The sequence below is a fragment of the Cyrtonyx montezumae genome, unplaced genomic scaffold (genome assembly GCF_038088225.1).
Source record: "Cyrtonyx montezumae isolate F1298 unplaced genomic scaffold, pur_monq_1.0 scaffold_17, whole genome shotgun sequence".
Lineage (NCBI taxonomy): Eukaryota > Metazoa > Chordata > Aves > Galliformes > Odontophoridae > Cyrtonyx > Cyrtonyx montezumae.
Genome location: NW_027071903.1, coordinates 1,199,365 through 1,216,861, shown reverse-complemented (window position 1 = coordinate 1,216,861; position 17,497 = coordinate 1,199,365). Strand labels below are relative to the sequence as shown.

General features: G+C 36.5%; 1 protein-coding gene across 2 annotated transcripts in view; it reads left to right on the top strand.

Moving 5' to 3' along the window:
* CDH13 (cadherin 13) overlaps window positions 1-17,497 on the top strand; it is a 427,603-nt gene that overhangs the window by 161,767 nt on the left and 248,339 nt on the right. The window lies entirely within an intron of this gene.

Sequence of the window (17,497 nt, the reverse complement as noted above, 5' to 3'; positions counted from 1 at the left end):
GGATTCTTGAGAACCTGCTTGCTCCTGTCCCTGAGTACGTCAGAATGTGTCCTTGAATATTCAGAAACCTGTTCAGGATGGGTTAGGTAACTTGCTCACTTCATCTGCAGACACTGGAATTTTTTCTCTGCCACCATACTGTGATATCTTCGTGTGGATTGCTCCTATTCCCCCTACTCCCAACATTCATCCTTCTAAAGCTGATAAAATCTTTGAAATCAGACTTGTCTGACATGCTTCGTATTGACCCTCAAATGAGGAATCAAGGTGGCGGTAAGAAAAGAGGATGTTAAAACTTCAAAGACTAAACATCAGAGCTGAGGAAGATTTGATTCTGTGGTTTTGGCTTGTGTAATGCTTAAACTCATTGCTGATCAAGTTGCATGTAAAGGCGAGGTAAGGGTTGAGGCTTTATGTTACAGGGTTGATTTTAGGCATGACTATTCACAAAACCGTGTAATTAATCAGGAAAGCATAGAAAGCAGTACACTAAATGCAAACTCCATTAAGTCAATAGGAGTCATTCCACTGACTTTAATGAGCTTTGAATTTACTCATAAATCTGCCATGAGGAGTGTCCAAATCAAAATTTATTTGAGGGTGACCTTGATGTTAATTTTTAATGCTTCCATGTTCAGTTGCCAGGAGAACTGCTTGTAATAGTGGGATGGTCATTTGTTGCATGGCCATTTCTATTGGATGCTATTAGTGTAATGTTTATATATACTATAAAATATTAATTGTGCATGATGTTATTGGGCAGTCACAGTATGCCAATCATTCTACATCTCTATAAAACAAAAACTAATTTATTCTGTCATTTTAAGTGATATTAATGCCTTCAACTGAATCTTCAGAAAATCAATGCTTCTTTGATCAAACCGTTCCTTAAAGGATCTCAGAAGTTTCACACATCTTGGTTATTTTTAATCACAGACTTTATCGATTGTAATTTCTTACAGATTTTATCTGAAAATCTGGAAATACTAGGCAATTCTTTTCAATCCTCTGATGTTCAATAAATTTAACATCTGTTCAATCATCTGCATTCCAAATGGCAGTTCTTCTTCCTTTAACATGTAATATGAGAATCGGTTACAGGAAAAATAATGGGAAATACGTTAAGTATTATAAAAGGGAAGTAGTTGCTCTAAAACTGTTCTGCTGAAATGTAGCTCTTTTATTTGAGGAATATAATTACTGTATCTCCTAGTGTCAGAAAACTATGGGACAGTTAAGGTGTGGATTTTTGTTTTTCTCTAATTTAGCATCTTTCCTGATTCCCTGTCACTGCTGGTAATTATTGTCTTTTTCTTTAGTTAGCAGTTAATGCATTAGGCTGCGTTTAGAATTATTTTATTAATTGAAAATGTGTTTCAGAACACTTGTGAATTAGATAAGTGGCATGTTTTAAAAGACTGAGGTTTAATCTATAAAATAAAAAAATAAGGTGAAGGAAATTAATCTTGGCTCTACACAATAGAAAGACTCTGGATTCTGCTGTAAGCTTATGTATTTAGGAGAGAGCAAAAACATTTTGGATTTGCATTAATTTTCATAGTTTTCCTGCAGCAATATTGGAGCAATATACCAGCAAAGACTGTGGCCTAGAAGATCTTGTTTATAAGTGTAGTAAACAATCTTGTCCAAAGACCTTCCAGAGAAATCACAGAGAAAAAATTGTTACAGTATTGACAATTTCCACATTTAAATGTTTCTGTCTCCAATTCCTTCGTATAAAATGGAGATAACACTTTAAATATATTAAAGGTAAGCTGTTCAAATGAAAAAAAAAAATAGGAATCTTTTGCAGGCGGAGACTTAACAGTTTTGAAATAAAGGCCATCTCACTGGGTTATCTTAAGTGCATTCTCAACCACTTGTTGGATTGTATGAGCTCAGTTTCAGGGTGGACAGTCTCAGCTTGGAGATCTTGCTGTGGTATGTAGTCTATTGTGTAGTTCTTACTACTTTTCCTTTCTGTAAAAAGATGAGTAATTTAGCATAGAGAAATCATAGAATCATTTGGGTTGGAAAGGACATTTGAAGGGCATCTAGTCCAACTCCTTTGCAATGAACAGGGAAACCAATGGCTAGATCAGGTTGCTCGGAGTAGGTATTCAAACATATGTTTACCTGCCTTGACCTTATGCTCATCTCCAACAAATTCTTGCCTTAATTTTTAACACGGAACCATCAACTTATGAAATTCACTGTGGAAATTCTTGTATTAAAAATGGCATATTAAATGTTTTTTTCTGTAAGTTGTTTTTTGGTTCTCTATTTCATATCTGACACTGTGCTAAACTTGAGCATGATTTAACAGTTGATATTGATTTGCACACTGCATTTTTTTGCCTCACTTTCCTACTCAAAAGGAATCAGTGCTGACAAGTTAATGAATTCCAGCTACAAGTGCATAGATAAGGCAAGGAATAGGTTTACTACCTGCTTTGTTCTAATTATGAAAGGTTTAACTAATGGAATATCTCATGTTCACTACAGAGAAAATGGAGCAATCAACAAAGCAGAGAATATCTGGAGAAATGACATATATGTTTATAGAATCCTTTTAACAAGTCTAAATTAATTTATCCCAGTATATTTATGTCTTCAGTACTTATATGTGGAATCCAAAGTACACTGAGCTCAGTGACTCTCCACTTACTGGGCATTCTTAGAGCTATGCTGAATTATATTTTAAAATTCATTATGTACGTGAGCGACTTTGAACAACAGAAAAAGAGTTCAGACTGTAGAACTACTTCTCAGTAGAAATTTCTCTACATGTGCTTTGCAGACCTGAAGAACTGTAAAATGAGGCAAAAATAAGCTCACATAACCATTGCCAATCTACAGTGTGTGCAAACCTGTTGTACTTGCTGCAGTCATAGAGAGTGAAGATGCTGTGGTACTCCATTGTGGTAGGGATGTAATGAAAAGTTAATCCTCTCCTGGCTAGGAATTTACTGGTAGGCACTTTCTACATGATGAACAGTAGTGCAAAGAGGAGTTAATCTTATCGGGAAATTCAGCCACCTAAGTCACTAGTGGACTTATTTAAAAAGCAAATATTCAATTCCATACTTGCATGGGTTCCAAGACTAAAGGAATGAAGAGATGGATGGAGAAGCTAGATGTACTGACTGTCTTGTGAAGTATATTTCTGTGATGTCCTTAAAAGGCAGGGAACAGTGTGTTTCATGCTTTCCATCGTAATTTCTCTTTTCGTAAGAACAGGGTGGGGATGATCTTGGCATGAAGCCCTGAATTTCAGATGCATGCCTTGCCAGGTGTTGCTCTGGCAATAGAAATAAACTTGTCTCTGAGGAGTACACTAATAGTAGTTAGCCAACCACACAAGTGGCATAAGCAAAAGGAAAATATAGTTTTAAAAAAGTTATGTCTGCACTGTATTAGAAGGCTGTGCTGCTTTCCAGTTGTGCTGATGATCCTGACAGGCAAAGTCAAGGTGCAGTGACTTTTTGACTTCAGAGGGAGCTATTATGTTTCAGGAGAATAGAGCTAGATCAGGAGCAGAAGAAAATAGCTTTCTTCCTTCTACACCAAACAGAACTTAAAGTTCATGACTAAGTAGCATCAGCAACAATATTATTATTGTATATTGCAATATGAGAGGCTTTTAAAAGGCAGTTGTAAAACTAGAATCTCAAATTATCCTATTTGAGTAGATGGATGGGGTAAGTCTGATGCAAAATTCAGTTCCTTGACTTTTTAGTACTGTATCTTCCTAACATGAGAACAAAAGGTGAAATAACAAAAAGATTCATCTTTATTTCAAGATTGAAGGTTTAGAAGCTAAAGACTTGAACTTTACTCAAAACTTTTGACAAGGTTTGAAAAGATATAGTTGTAAACAATCCTACCAACGCCCTATCAAAGTACTGTTTTTATCACGATTCTGTTTGTACTGTAAATGTCTCTCAGGAATTCCAAACTGAAATTTCAGGCTCAAGAAGTTTGTGGTTATCCAAGCTAAGCTTCAAACAAACCTATAAAAATTGCAAGTGTTTTGTGCAAATGTTGACTTGTTTTTGAAGTGTAGCTATATCCAACGTGCGCAGCAGGGTCTCGTAAGAATGCTTCTGCTATTCTTAAAGGTAATGCTGGTGACTAGATTCATTGGATTTCTAGAACTGTAAAGTTTAAATGTGTTTGCAGTGTAAGTACAGAGATTTAATAGCCCAGAAATGATATATTCCTTCGTAGCTTAAGACAAAAATTGAAGTGCTTGTGATTCAAAGGAAAAGAAAATAAGGAAAATCAAAACCAAATCTTTCTGGGAATGATTTCGTTGTGATCCTTACATCTAGGAAGTAAACAAAGTAGTTTGAAACTGCAGACTTTCAGCTGAAGTTTCGTGTAGAACCAGTGCCCGAGGAGGACTTTGAAGTGTCACTGAGATGCTGATTCTTCTTCACTACCACAATGCTCAGATCAGCTTTAATCTCAGCTCTTTCTGTACTTATTTGCTGTAAAAATTCCTACAAGCACAGATAAATGTTTTCTTTGTCTTCTGGCCATGTTGCATTATAAAGGCTCGTTGAAGTTTTGTGGGCTGCCTGAGGTAGCTCACCACTCTGGTTTTGCACTTAAGGGAGGGTAAGTGGAAACAGTGTCACCATTGAGTAACAGGAAGGAATCTCATTTGGCCAAACGTTTTTAGAAGGGAAACTGGGGAGAGAGTTAAGAGGAGGAGTGGAGAATAATGAGCTAAATGTGTCAGGAGGATGTCAGAGAGAGTACTGACTTCTTTATTTTTCTTTTTTAAAGTAGATTGTAGGAAAATCAACTCCTAAATAAAAAACTCTTTCTGTTTTCCCAGGTTTCCTCAAATTGTTCATGCCCTCTCCCCTGGTATAGTTTTTCTGTGCTGCCTGTAGCATGAGACTCATAAAACTTTGCTAAGATTATAATGCAATACCTTGGCACCAATCTCTCTTGTTTATGTGGCCATTAGTTCAAACTCCAGACAAGCGATTTATTGGGTATGAAAAATGTCACCTATGGCACCCTCATTTGCATCTGAAAATTGATTTTTGTCACACTGGGAATTTAGGACAACCTTTTTTGGCAGCCAACATTGCCACAAAGCATAATAAAAATAATTATGTGACCACAAAAGCAGGTAAGGTTCACTGTAAATTTTAAGTCTTTACAGGACTGTAGTTGGCAAGGCATTGCTGATGAGTCTGTGTGAGAGTTACCTGTGGTAATCTTTCTTGATGATTTAATATTGACACCTAAACTTAAAGCATAATGTGTGATTGCTAGCAAAGTGTTTAACAACATAATGGTGCTTGATTATGTTTAGTCAAACACTCCAGCATGACAGCAGAATATTAGAAATGCCAGCTGAACAATTGATGAACTATTAATTAAGATTTCTGAAGTGATAATTACTGAGCCACAGAATGCTTATGAAGAAACTGCTGTAAAACACCTTTTGATGATCAGTTAAAACATATAATCTACTTAGCATTTATTGCAAGTGCTGAGTTAATTCGTTTTTCGTTTTCTGATCTGCCAAGTTTTTGTCTCTTCACTGGTGAGACAGTTAATTTATGTGGGAGGATGACATTGTCCGTTTTGATACTGAATAATGTTATTAATTATCAGTGCTAAGTTGCTCAAATGCTTTTCATGAGTTATTTTGGCAAAGCAATTCCCCAGGGTAAGATATATTTTTGTAGCAAATTCCTGTAAAGTTGAACCAACCATTAGTGGATTATGCAAACTTGTTTCTTGTAGATAAATAGTTTTACAGCAATGTTCACTATGTGAATGTCCTCTGCCCACTGTAGTGCTTTATCAGCTTAGAATAATCTACGGCTTCAATTTCAATGGTAAAAAGACACCATTCTTTAATATGAATGCAGCTTTTAATCCTAGCTCAGGATGTTGGTTCTTTTCTTTCTTTTTTCTTTTTTGTAATCAGCCTTACTTAAAGGCAGGCAGAGGATGGCAATTTATAAGCTCATACTCCTTAAACCAGGTTACTGTATGCAGCTATGAAGGGAGCTATATACTGTTGAGGATGGATGAGCATGCTCTGACTGAAATGCACGTCAGGGAAAGGCAAGAAAAAAAGTGAAAGATAATTGTTATTGAAGGGATGCAAAAGTTTTTATGTGGTGGAGAAATTTGAGTTTGAGGAGGCTGTATTTGCCAAAATCAGAATTTATACCTTTGTTTCCTAGTCAAACTCATTCAGTATTTTAATACTTCATTAATAATACCTTGGCATTCTACTGAATATTGAGGGAAATGCTCTCCGAGTGACAACACCCCTGGCTGTTTCTGTGGAATGCCTTTAACAGGATTTATGGGATAGGCTGTTAAACAGTAAGCAAGGCCTGCACATACATATTTCACGTTCACTCAGTGATGTTTCTGCTAGCAGAAGGATTTGAACTTAATCATGGGTTAGTAACAGTCCACCCAAAAGTAAGCCTGTTTTAAATCATACGTGGCACAAATATTTTGTACTGATGTCAGGCTTCAGCTGTTGGGCACACTTACTGTCTGTGGGCCTCACTGGCATTAGCTAATAGCACAGCTGCTGGCTCAGTGGGGAGTAGCAGAATGATTGCCCATCTTTGCCCATTGGCAGTGAGGTGAGACGATGACTATCATGAGTGCCACTAAATATCAGGCCATCTTTACATTCCAGTGTGAAATTACAAAGCCTGGCAAAATCTCAGATATGTTTTCTTTGCAAGCTGATTTGTTATCCCTCAATTATTTCATCCTGGCTTTAAATTTTTACTGAAATAGTAATAAAAGAATTACTATTGTTTTCTAAGCTTCTGTCCGTTTTCTAACAGACTTTTCTCCTTCAGGGTTTGCTTGGTCTTCACAACTTTGGCTGCATTTAGAATGTGTGCTTTATGGTTTGTAGAAATAGCCTGGATCAGTTTGAGTGTGTTCAGTAACATAGTTTTGCCATATTTGGTTCTCTCCAATGGTGAGAAGCAGCTTCTGCTTGCAAAACTCTATATTTAGTTTTGAACAAATTATTTTGCTTTTATAAATCACTTGTTCCAATAGGAAATAAGAATCCTTGCTATCAGTGCAGAAACTCTTAGGCAAATATGTGTTTACAAAATTAAAAAATAAGGTGTGGATTTCAAGGTTACTCATACATCAGCAGGGGGGAAAGACAGATTCTATTACATGCTTATATAGTCCACAATGAAATACTAGGAAATAATTTTTTCAGCATTATTGCTCAATAGTATGAACAATGTGAACAAGAGCACTTGTTTTTCTTTCTTTGTTCAAAACTTGAAAAAGGCAAACAACAATTTCCTTCAATCTTCATCATTCTTCCTGACCAAACTAGGTAGACTTTAGCCCAGGAGGGGAAATGCTAATCCTTGGAATGTACTAATTGATGGAAAAGAAAATAAGAATGTCTGTGCACTTAACAAGTAAAGGAAATATTGCACATATTGTCTCATTCTAGAGCAAGACTCCTGCAAACTTCCAACCTAATCTTTATTAATCTTTTTGTTTCTGTGAAAGATCCCTTCAGTCATTAAGATCCCTAAGTCATTCTCCCCACTGATTCTTGCACTTCCTTTATTTTTAGTGCTTTTATTTTGTTTTATACAATATGTCACTAGTTTAAGTGGCACCGACATTATTTGTCCTGTCAAATCTTTTTGATCACTGAGATAACCTTTTTGTTTTCATCTTGTGCTGTAAATGTAATAAATCAAATCCTTGCCAAAAGCAACTTTTGAATTTTTATCATGAAATTTGCATTTCACGCTCTGTTGCTTATTCACAGGATCCATCCAATCTCAAAAGAAAAATAATACCACGTGATTTGTGTATCTAATACAAATAAATGTTTCTAAGCAACTGACTGAACAATCCGAGGATCAAAAATTACTCATCTGAGAAACTTCCATATCATGGTAGATAATGTATTTATTCACAGATTTCAAGGTCTGTTAGCACACAGTTTGTAAAATGAAACAGGGCCAAAAATGTATCAAATTATGAATGCTGTAATTTATTAACCTCTATTAGATAAATTTGACAAAATAAAGCTATTTTAAGTTAAAAGACTCTAATATTGTACTTCTGTTTCAAATGTTCATGCAGCAGCATTCAGAACCTTAAGCACTAAGCTGATAGTTTGATTTTGCTGTAGTGCTGCATTCACATACCAAAGGGAATGGTGCAAAGAAAGATGAATAACACAGAGTAGAACTACTTATTTTATGTTCCTTGGAAATTCTGCACTTTATAAGCGTAGCATGCTGTGCATAATCTGAGATACACAATGGGGTTTTGGTCACTTTTTGAAGTAGAACTTCTGTATTAGATGTGTGTGACGAGAACTGAAGTACTTCTTATTCATAATGCTATTTAAATACATAATAGGAATGGTTGCATGATGATTAATGATGCAGAGTGGATAAAGGAGTGGAGTCATTTTGCTGATTTTGCTCAAGCTTTGGATACTCAGTTTTTTAATTCCAGAATTCTCCTGTTTAAATGCCACTGTGTCGGTAAAGGCAGCAGAAGTTTTAGGTCTCACATTAATGCTTGGCTTTGGAAGAACATAATGTGCTAGATAAAAATAGAACATTTTGATTGAACTGAGCACAATGTTTGCAAGCGAAGTGGGTATTAGGAGGTGAATAATATTCTGTTTTGGTCAGAGCTCAGGTTTTTGAAGGCATCACTTCTAAGAAAGGCACTGGATTAGAAGTTGAGAGCTGAGTAGAGTTTTTAGATCTGTAGGGTGTAAGTTCTAAAATAACACGATCCACTGGGAAGTTTCTGGAAGCACTTACTTAGAACAATACCGCGTCTATATCTATTCCTTACTGGTACTTTAACCACTGTACTCTTTGTCCCTGTTCATTCCCTCCACTGTCACTGAGGGTCTATTGAGTGCTTCTATGCTGCCAAAGTGTTGGTGCTTTGAGAGCATTCATTCTTTTCAAAGTTCTTGCATGTCCTACTGACCAGAAACCCATGGCCAATGCTATAAAATTGAGGCAGTAGGAGCAGCAGTGGAGATGCTGAACAGATGGCATACAGGCTGGAAGGAAGATTGGATGTTTCTTCTCGTGGACAGGAGACTTGATTAAGACCTGTTTCCTTGGTGTTTGTGTATGTCGTGACTGTTCTCAACCCATGGAAACACTTTAGTAAAAGTCAACAGCTATGAAGGAGGGAATATAAATATTTCTATGCTACTATGACTGCAGGTTGTCAGGGCAAAACACTTAGATCCAAACATATGAATTTAAATAATATTTAGTACTGCACTATTGATGTCACACAATACTTTTTTAAAGTATCATGGTACTCATTCTTTTTAAAAAGAAGTTAATTTGCTGAATTCAAATTTTAAATATCTATCATCTAACTCAGAACTGCATGCTGCCTTCTTCAGTAACATTGTGTAGGTCTTTATAGCTGTCCAGTCTAATGATTTAGAACTAACAGACGTTGTATGAATTTAATTAGGCTGCTATGGTAGAATCAAATAATACAGGGGATGCTCATGTCTTGTATTCTTGTTCTTAACAACTGCAGTCAACATCCCATACTATTCCAACATCAATACCACTGTGGTATTAAGAGGTAGTGTATAAAAGATGATACTACACCGGAGTCTCTTACTTGTGTCATAGAGCAGAATTAAGCTTCTGGTATCAGTCACTTACTGTCTGTTAATTCATTTGTATTGAAGAGTAAAAATACAACCCAAATTGTGAAGTGGATTAATACACTACCATTTTGGCTCTTTGCACTCAGTTAATGCCTGTTAATTAATTTGTTCTGAGTAGCTAGACCAAGCTGTGAAGTGGATTAATGTACTAACATTTCGTCCAAATTTCAAATTTAGTTTGGTGAATGACGAGTTTTGCCTTAGCCCAGATCTAAGTGGGCATTTTGTCTTCATCAAAGACTACCACTCCATTTGTCAGTCTGGCAGCTCCTGTGTGGGAAAAGCATAAAAAGACTGCCAGCACTGTAGAGCACCACACATGCATAGTAAAGATTGGTAGAATACATCTACCCTTTTGAGAATTGTTGTGCAGATCTCAACACGTGTGTAATCTCAACATAATGCATTCCTGCACTGCAGTCTCATATAATGTATTATTTTCTCTGGTATTCGTACAACTATGATCTAATGGAGTGGAGGAAGAAATTGTTGAGCATTTCAGCTTTACATTACATGCAAGGGTGCAGCAGTATTAATAGAAATAAAAGTATTCAAACTCCAACCCAGGTAAATAGCTCTTAATTATTGCAACAAGAAACAAACTTCTTATATTCTCAATTAAGCATGTCTAATTTTTCAGCATAAGGTAACTGGGCATTTTCTTTGTAGTGCACTGGGCCCAGTCTCCTGTATGGAGTCTGTGATGTGCCCAGCTGACTGCACATGCGTAGTTCAGCTTGCCAAAATGTAAAGAGTAGGGCTGTAGGACATAAATTCAGTGGTTACATTCTGGATTTTTTTCTAGGTTTTGAGAAATAGCAGATGAAATTTCTCCAGATCTGTTAATCAGACTATTGCATGTGGCTATTCTTCACTGCAGTATTTCATGCACATCATGGCTGCTTTTAATGAGAAAGTTATGGGTTAAAATAAAGAACATGATAAGGAATTGCTGTTACTTTTCTTGCCTTGAATGAGTTGAAGGACCTGTACCAAAAGAGTTCCTAAATCTACTAGGATTTGTGAAATTCTGATACCAACCGTGCTTTCTGTGAAGGACTGATTATCTGGAGAAGATGGGTGAAATAGGAAAGTTTTGGAGGTGTAATGCCCATGTTGCTAAAGGAAAAAACCTGAGCATATATATAAAATTAAAAGGCATTCTAGTAAACAAAAATACAAAATTTAGATTGTTTCTCTTGAACCTTGATCATACAACTCTACCCAAATGAAGCAAATTCAAAATGAATGTTAAAGGACAAACATTTTCTAATGGGATAGCGGGGTTGGTAGAATTACACTGCCACCTTGAGTGTGGGAAAGAGTGTGTGTATATGGGGGGGGGGTGTAATTTGGTATTGTAGAAGGCATTCTGGAGAAATAGAAGGGTCACACGGTTTAAAGAACAAAACCAAGGTAAATAATCAATGAATTTTGATTTAGATTACAGGTTGTTTTGTTGAGGGAATGGAAATAATGAGGAAACTAAGAGATAACGAATATGTGGCAACAGAGCTTGAAAAAATTGCTGAGGAAGTGAGGCTGAGAAGGTTTGAACAGTAATCACAGTTTGGAGTCTTGAGAGGATAGGAAGAAATGTGCTTTATGCACCCATTCAGATGTGGGACTGGCAGCTACGAGATCTATTAGACAGTTTACATGATTTTAACATACAATACTAGTGCTTTAGGGTATGATGAAATTGCTTTAGTGCAGTACTGTTATAATACAATGATTTCAGAGCATTTGTGCGTTCTAGAACATGGGTATAAAACGTGTTAGTTTTCTTCCACATACTTATAGCTCACTGCCCTGAAGCAAGAAGCCTGTTTGTTCTGAGGTAAAACAATTTCTGCTATGAGTAGGATTTATTTTTCATAAGAAATAAAATTTCTTTATTAGGAATTGTTCTTATATTCCAGTACTGAAACATGAAACAACTTGCTCATAGCTGCTCATGCTGTTCCAAATTTTTATTTACATCAGTCTGATCTACAGCTTTTGTGACCTTATATAAGCTTCTGTTCATCACTGGTTCATTTATCGTGCCTTACAATCAAGATGTGTTTTCTATATGTTTTTTTCTCTTTCTCACTCTGGAAATTAGGGTATTTTCAGCATTTTGGAAGCTTGCTGGAGCTAAAGAGAGGTTCTTGCGTCATGAGTTCTTCCAATATAAATGGGAAAAGGACTCTGCTTAGAGGATAGAATATTAAAAATAAGAGGTTAAGGCTTTGTGATCATGCTGTGCAATTTTCTGCGCAGTTTTAGTTAATTTTCAAAAGGATCAGACTTGTGAAAGATTGTAATTGCTTTAGGATTCCAGCGTATCCAGTACTGTCTTCAGTTGCAGTATGGTGTCATAGTTCAACAGGAGACATTTTCATAAAACAAAGTGTAGAACAGTAATAATTAAAAAAAATCCACCATCTGTTTTCAAGGTAAAATTTTATTACAGGACACTTCTACTTTAAGCTGTACGCCTTGGCAATTCCTTCCCTTATCTATGTTACATTTACATTGCATTATGTTACAAGATTACATTACATTTACATTATAAGATTGAGACCTCTTTGAGTTTGATCTTTCTGGAATGCTATACAATCTGTCTGCTTCATTTCCTTTACAACTGGTGTAAGCATGGTACAAATGGGGAGAAGGGTCTTTCTAGTGGTAAATCTGATGTATTTTTAGTGTGTCATGGTGAACACAGAGGCACAAGGTCAGCCACTGTCTTTTTCCTTAAACCCATATTTGCAATGCTTTTGACAGATGCAGTCGGTCTGAGCTTGTTTGACTGCTTATGTGTAAGGGGTATCTCATTATATTTAATGAGCAGTGTGGAACTGGTATTAAATTTCCTGAAGGAGGAGGTGATTCACATATGGCTCAAAATGCAAGTAACGCCCACTAAATGATGATAAGAAAAGTTCAGACTGTTAATTTAAAATAAATAAATATATCACCCTTGATCGTCAGTTCTGTATTATTCTTGAAACTGGTAACTCCCATAGTTAATGTGTGCAGAATGGAAAGTTAATGGCATTCATTCCATTATCATCTTAGAAAATGTTTTCCCTGACATGGAATAAAACAGGTGTGAAGATAAATAAAACTTCTACTTGAATAGAGACAGGACTCTTCCACCACAAAAGATACTGCTGAGGTTCAAGGTGATAATGGAATGTATCATTTCGCAAAGCAAAAGTTCAGATTTGTCTCCACAATAGTTTACATTATTTGTCACATGCATTGCAGAAATACGTTAAAACAAATTAGCATTAAAATAGTTGTGTTCTGTGCATTCCTGAATGTTTCCAAAAGTAATCTGATTTTTCTTAGTGTTCTTGACTGCTGTAGATCAAGTAGCCTCCATCCTATAAATACCTGTAGAGCAGCTAACTGAATGCAGTAGTAAAGATCTAGTCTGAGATAATCAAGTATCTATAAAGTTAATAGGTGTGTCAGCTAGACCATTTAGGGATCTGCCTCCCTATTTATCTAAGAATTAGGTAGGTAACTCCAGAAGTAATGCCTCCTACTTATTTGCATCAAAATTACATCAGATAAAAAGAGTAAAATAAAGCTATTCAATAAATAAAAATTTTCAGCTACAAAACACTCTTTTAAATACAGTTGCCACCGCTAGCTATGCATTTTTTGCAGGCAATGAACAAAAGCCTGCATGTTGTGCTTGTAAAGCAGCAGAGGACACCTACTGTTTCACAGCTGCTATCACAGCATCGTTTCTAGGAAAATGTTACCCATGCAGTCCATCTTTCATCTGTCCCAGCAGATGGAAGTTGGAAGAGGCCAAATCTGGACTGTAAAGTGCATGGAACAGAACAGTCCAGCCAAAATTGGTGACTGCTCCATGGTCTTTAAACTGGTATGGATCTTGTCATTACTGTGTTGCAAAATAAAGGTTGTCTACTACTCTGGCCTGATTCTGGAAGTTGGAGCCTGTAGTGAACCAATGTAGTGGTCAGAGATGATGATTTGTCTGGGCCCTAGGAATCTGGAAGGATTACACTTTTTCCTATCCCAAAAGGCAACACACACCATTGTACCTGTTTAGGGCTGTATCTTGGCTTTTTTCTTCTATGGGGAGTTCACATGCTGCCATTCCATGGGTGGCCATTTTGTTTCTGGCTCATAATGGTGACACCGCATCTCATCACCAGCAATGATGTGATCCAGGGAACTTCAGCCTCATATTTGCTTAATAGGTCCTAAAGAAACCTGCATAAGGAGTTCCCTCTGTTCTTGTGTGAGCAACTTCACCTTATTCCAATGTTGTAATCATCATTTCTAATGCACTGAAGCCAATAATCTTCTCCATACACAATTCCCTGGTCATAATCTATTACTTTCCCTGGCTGAATGGATTGAGGTGCTCTTCATCTGGTGATGTGACAGCTACGTGTGGCCATCTGGAATGTAGATTCTTTCATGTTGTTGCCCCTGCTAAAATGCACCACCCACTGCCTCACTGTGCTTGAATCTTCTGTTTGGTCTCTATAAACATTCAGCAAGTAACCATGAATGTCAAAGACTGCAGTGTTTTTCACATGGAGGAGTTCAGTGACACACCATTGCTTCATCCACGCTTCCATGACAGACTCCGTTCTGTCACACTGCCCCTCTGCTGCCATCTGTTGCAGGGTAACAAAAATGAGATGATGTATTGGTGGGAAGGTTCAACCTCTACTGCTATACCACCAACATCCGTATCTGATGTCATGGGCCAACACAGTATAATCAGGGGTATTACTTTAGGTGCAGTCCTAGAATGCTAGAAACACCCATACAAATACATTGAGTTCCCTGAACAATTTCCATTACTCATATCCACACTTCACAAGCCTAGAAGCTTACATGCTCTGAAGTAACTGAGTATTCTTAACAGATTTTGGGTGGATTTGTTCTTTTAAAGTTTGAGGGTTATTTTAGGATGACATTTACAGTCATCGAGGACTGTTTCTGAGCAGATGTTTCTGTATTTGCTTTTGACCTTTCCAGATCTCAGTTTTATTTATTGAGTTAATTATTTACTTAAACATTTGTTATTTAACTTATAAATAAATATTAGCACACTTCTCTCTCTTTTTTTTTTTTTGTATTATTAAAAACACGAGAGAATATTTTTGTATGATTTAGAAATCATTAACTCTTATACTCCTGTTAATGACAGAGCTGATGAAAGAAATAAGATGTAAAACAATCAGGAAGCACTATATAACAGTTAGAGCATGGATCTGAAATTTCAGCTGTGAAGTATATAGAAATGATTTCTTTGAAGTTGATCTGCACGCAGTTCTACTTTCTTCAATCCTATACAGCAATATTGTTTAGGAGAAAAATTGATACACCTCTGAATACTGCAAAAAATGTCTTACAATTAGCATCCATTTATATTTGTTTATTTTTTGTAGTGGTACTTGGGATCGCACCTATTTTAGTCCATCAGGCTTAGTATCTAAAAAGAATAAATGGCAAGAAACTCAACCACTTTTCTGGTCAGCATAGTTAGTGGGTTACAGATTGCCACTCCAGTGATGCTTCCAACCCTCACTGTGACAAATCAATAAGTATTCAGCCATCTTATTCCCATGACAAGTTCTAATAAAATTTTCTTTGCTAAGAGTGATGGTACCAGCTGCTGGATAGTGACTGGGCCATTCGTTCATATATTCAAGAGGTGCAATGACCCCAAGAACCCCTGGCAGAAACATTAAAAAAAAAAACAACTACAAAATCCCAGACTGGAGAGTTCTCAAGGGAACTGAGGAACTCTGAACCGACTTTTATCACTAAGCTAAATTTTAGAAAAATGAGGTGGCCGTGTTTGTTGCTTGCTTAATGCAAACAGGAAGTCAAGATTTGTTGACAGTGAAATCAGCACTTTGGTTCTGAATTACTGCTGTTTTAAGTACCGAAACAATGACTGGAAAGAGAATATAATGAAATGAGAAATAGGGTCTAAGAAGCTAGTTACGAAATAGTGAATTGGATAAGGAAATTACAGTTGGATTCTAATCAGGAAAAAATGATCTGAAACATAGTGATCACAGATCTGGCAAGGTAATTAAACAGTAAAAATAAAAAGCATGGTAGGATTCTTCTCTATTTTGGTTTAAGAAAAAAGTAAACAATTTTTACTTTAGATGCACTCTTCTTAGAAATGCATGTTTATTATTATGGATATATATTTAATTTTATACATTTTAGCGTAATTTATTTCTTCAAGAAATGAAGGCAAGTTCAATTAAAATGCGTATGTAAGCCAAACAACTTCCCTTGAATGGAATCTGAGTATTGAATTTTGAATCAGGTGCTAAGTGCACATAGAAAACAAGAAATTGAAATTGTTTTATATACTGATTGAGGCTCAAGCCCTCAGTTGCCATGTTGCTGTGTCTGACAGCAACAGTTAGCGCCACAGAATGATGAAGAAGAGAAAACTCTGCAAGAAATAAGTATTCAAAAGCCACTGGTAAGATGTTAAGAATGAGCAGTGTGAAATGTACTCCACAGAAGTGTTTACATTTCTTCGCCCAACCTTCAAAAGCTTTTTTTTTCTTTTCCATTGTAACAAACTAATTTTTAAAAAATAATTTTGTTTCAACGTCCTACTCAGAAATCTGAACTTGGATGCCTGAAGCCTTTCCACCCTGATGCTTTCCTTGAAACTTGGCTTCTTTGTATTAATGACTGCAGTGTTGACTCACTGAATACAGACTCACTTTTTTTCCCACTTTTGGACCTTCTGTAGATGTGTAAGTGTATATGACTCCCAAAATTTGAGATATCTAGGTATTGAGCAGTCTGAAAATTCCTTTTACTCCTCAAATTAGCCTAAGAAGAAATATGATATAATGAGATGTAAATCTAAGTGAGTCATACTCATTCATGGTGACAATGCATCTGAGAGGTCGTCCGTCCTTAACACTTTCTTGAGCAGAATTGCAGCCATGAATATAGAAGTTACCGTAAGTCAGAACTGTGATCAGTTCTGCACTGCTGCTTCTAATCTAAGGAACAGATATTTCTTCCTACACATACTGGTAGTCATTTATTCTTACTGTACTTAGCAGCATCACAGATGCACACCAGCCAAACTCTCTGCTGTGTTTACAGTGTAAGTGATTTTGAAAGCCTACTGCTCTGCACATTTGCCTCTGGACAGAATTCAGCTCTTTTTATTTGATACGTCATGTGTTTTTATGTTGAACTTTCTGATGAATTTTTATTGGGGAAAGTTCTTTTGGGAGAGGGATTGAAAGCCAAAAATAGGGACCCTTGTGCCCTTAGGCTCAAAGAGTAGAGAGAAGTGGCAAAGCCTTTGGGAGAGATGGGAACTCTGAATCAAGGTGAGCCTCTACAGGTTGTGAAATATGAAAATTGTTCTCACTGCTCTTTGACTTTACCGTGGCTAAAGCTGACAGATGAAGACTTGCTTGTTACTGTTTGTCACCTAATTTGCAAAGTCACGCTAAAGCTCATAGATGTAAAGCAGTGTTTTGGCAGGGATACACTCTGTGGGAGTGTGGGTGGTAGGCTCCTATGCAGATGGCAGCAGGAGCAGCCTGAGGAGTTCCTGACTGATGTTCAGATTGCATCATCAAGAAAACATTCCTTTTTTTTTTCATTTTATAAATATACAGCAAAGAGATGAAGCTGTCCTTAGATGATAAAGTAGTGTTAAAACAACAATTTGATTTCCAGAATTGATTGGACAATTTATTGCATTAAGAAAACAGGAAAAACTATGTG